At 42.7% G+C, this 3,487-nt stretch overlaps 1 pseudogene; it reads left to right on the forward strand.

Moving 5' to 3' along the window:
• Positions 1-280: 280 nt before the first annotated feature.
• On the forward strand, positions 281-1,278 carry LOC136481676 (G-type lectin S-receptor-like serine/threonine-protein kinase SD2-5; annotated as a pseudogene).
• The last annotated feature ends 2,209 nt before the right edge of the window (positions 1,279-3,487 follow it).

Below are 3,487 nucleotides of genomic sequence, written 5' to 3' on the forward strand. Positions count from 1 at the left end.
TTTGATAATTATTACTATGATACTATGATTTTTCTTTTTTTTCAAGTGCGTCCTAAACTCCTAATATGATTCTAATATCAACGCACAACAAGAAAACAGTTTACAAAAGAAATTGAAACATTTTTTGTTGATATATTTTCTCCAGAGTCAAGAAAGCCACACAGGTGGACTGAGATCTCTCCGTGAAAGAACCTTGTGTGCACCAGTACTGCAGTGGTCAGTGGGCCGTTGAGATGATCAACACGCAATTGCCACTTCCAGAGTCAAGAAAGCCACACAGATGCCCAGAAGGTTCACATTTGAGCAGCTACAAGAGGCAACCGATCAGTTCAGAGAGAAGCTTGGGGAAGGAGGATTCGGGTCTGTTTCAGAGGACGTTTTGGAGAGGAAGCAATCGCGGTGAAACGGTTGGATAGAGCTGGTCAGGGAAAGAGGGAATTCTTGGCAGAGGTTCAGACCATCGGTAGCATTCACCATATCAATCTGGTGAGGGTAATCGGTTTCTGTGCAGAGAAATCGCATTGGCTCTTGGTTTATGAGTACATGCCCAAAGGATCCTTGAACCAGTGGATCTTTCGCCGGCACGGCAATGACGACGACGACACTCTTTGCCTGGATTGGCAAACGCGATGCAAGATTATTGCTCATGTAGCTAAGGGCCTGTCTTATCTTCACGAGGAGTGCATGAAGAGAGTTGCTCACTTGGATGTGAAACCACAGAACATCCTCTTAGACGACAACTTCGATGCTAAACTCTCTGATTTTGGACTGTGCAAGCTCATCAACCGGGATAAGAGCCAAGTGGTTACTAGAATGAGAGGCACGCCTGGATATTTAGCTCCCGAATGGTTGACGTCGCACATCACAGAAAAGGCTGATGTATATAGCTTTGGTGTGGTGGTGATGGAGATCATCAGTGGAAGGAAGAACCTGGACAATTCTCGGTCTTAAAAGAGCTTTCATCTTATTACCTTACTGGAAGAGAAGTTGAAGAGTGATCGGTTGGTAGATTTGATTGATATGTGCAGTAGTAGTGACAGTCAGGCACACAAGCAAGAAGAAATTCAGATGATGAAGCTCGTAATGTGGTGCTTGCAGATTGATTGCAAACGAAGGCCTAAAATGTCTGAGGTCGTAAAAGTCTTGGAAAGCACCATGAGTGCCAAAACTGACATAGATCACAACTTTGTCGTAACGAATTCAGCAAGCTTTGGTGCTCCTGGAATTGTGGGCTTGTCAGGTCCACCTCTAGCCTCAGAAGTGTCAGGTCCAAGGTGAGAGACTGAGAGGCAATGTCCTATAATGGTGTAGAGAATTTGGCATTCCTGTCTAAAAAAATATGTTCAGTGATTGAAATTGTGGAATATCACACCAATGTAAACTGTCTGTAGTCTACAGCAGAAATTCTGTTTCTCATTCTTATATCTAAAACCAGTAGCATGTCCTAAAATGGTTCTAACTCATATGAAGCAGCAGAAAGAAAAGGTCCTGGCTTTATAGCATTAATTTGCTAGCTCTGTTTTCTTGGCAAATCACCGGCGAGTGGTGGTGGTGCAGTGGGAGTGGGACTTTGATGCAAATCTCTGCGGCTGGCTCTAGTACATCATCTCGTTCATCCAATTAGCCACACACCCATGAGATCAGACTTCAATTCTTATAGATAGACGCATGGAACCCGCAGACAGCAACCTTTTGGAAATTGAAAGATATCTTTCTCACATGTACAGCTTCTATTTAGTAAAGTTTGCCCTACTGCGGGCCGGCAAGTTGGGTGTAAAGTTCAAGAACCTGTAGCCAGCAGATTGATTATTGGTTCAAAAATTTCAAGAACCTGTAGCCGGCAGATTGATTATTGGTTTTGTAGAAATGTAAAGTGTGGCAATATGTATCACGGAGACCGTTTCCTCTTACTTTGGACACATGCATGACGCATTCAAATTCCCAAGAATATGTATACTCTCGTGCCGGCACGGAATCCACAATTGTTCTGATACTCATAGGCAACATTTTGGAACTACTCAGCATAGTGTTTTTTTTTTTGTCCATACGGCACTGCTACATACAAACCAACGCTGCTAGATACTTTTAAACTGACAATGATAAGGGTATCAGTTCGAAAGCAACTGTCTGTTGGTAATATAGCCCGACAGCATATTCCGACAGCATATTACCAGCAACCGACAGTGATTTCACCATATCAGACCTGAATTTTTCTCTTCAATTGGATTAACTCCCTCAAGTTTGTACAGTTGTGAACGCGCGCTCTCTCTCTTCTTCTCTCTCCCTACTCATAAATCTCTTCCCCTCCGCCCTCCTCAAATCTCCCACTGCTTTCCTCACCATATCTCCTCCTCACCTCCACTCGCCAGACTCGGTTAAAGTCCAGATCGAGGCCGACGGCGCATCCACTACTACAGAAGCCGTTAAGATGCCTCTGTAGAGACCCACTAATACAGAAGCGGTTGAGATGCCTCTATAAAGACCCAGCCGCCTCTACTCACAAATCCATGGTTACTCTATGGGGACGGAACGGACTAGAATTTCCTATTTGTACTCTTGTGCCTTTGGGCGATAGTCGCAGAATATCTCAATTATAACAGACATCTAATACTTAGTTGATTACAAAGTAAAACAACATCATAATACATAAATAAGGTTCTTACAAAGTCACAAGTCATGTGATTTTTTCGCACAAAAAACGCATGCTTCGCAACCACGGGGGCTCAAACCTATAACCTCAGCCCTCGCGCATTCCTTCTCTAACCACTCCACCCATAGGACACCTGTGTCCATTTGGAATATTCGTCCTCCTCATTTTATTTTCATCCGATTTTAAAATGAGTATTTGGGACCATAAATGAATTCATATGAAAAGGTTGTCAACCGCAAAGTTTTATACCTTTTCGTTATCTATACCTTTGGTTTTGGTTGTTTCTCTATCTGAAGTCATTTGAAAATTTTGATTTCAGATATGAGAAATTGAAATGTAATTTTCTCTGCATAGATGATTAAAAATGAAAAAGTTGTCAACTATAAAGTTACATAACATATACTACTTTTGTTTTGATCATTTCTCCCTCCGAGATCGCTTAAAAGTTTAAATTTTACTATGCAACTCCTATATTTAGAGGTGGCTCTATTTCCAGAGGCCTCTAGAAAATGATTTCTAGAAGCGGCTATAATTAGACCCGCCTTGAGAAATAGATTTCTATAGGTGGCTAGAAATAGAGCTGCCTCTAAAAATAGAGACATTTGTAGAGGCAACTGAAAATAGCAGCCGCCTCTACAAATGCATTTCTGGAGGCAGCTCGATTTGGAGGCCACTATAGAGGCAGCCAGAAATTGAGTTGCCTCTATAGAAAAGCCTCTCATTGCTGAAAATCAGTTTTGTAGTAGTGACCGGGGCTCAGCGACACGAAGGTGGGTAGCAAGGCAGGGCACGACTGCGTGGCGTGGTCTTATGCCAATGGCTCTAGCACGACATGTC

Source organism: Miscanthus floridulus, chromosome 9 (genome assembly GCF_019320115.1).
Source record: "Miscanthus floridulus cultivar M001 chromosome 9, ASM1932011v1, whole genome shotgun sequence".
NCBI classification, from domain to species: Eukaryota; Viridiplantae; Streptophyta; class Magnoliopsida; order Poales; family Poaceae; genus Miscanthus; species Miscanthus floridulus.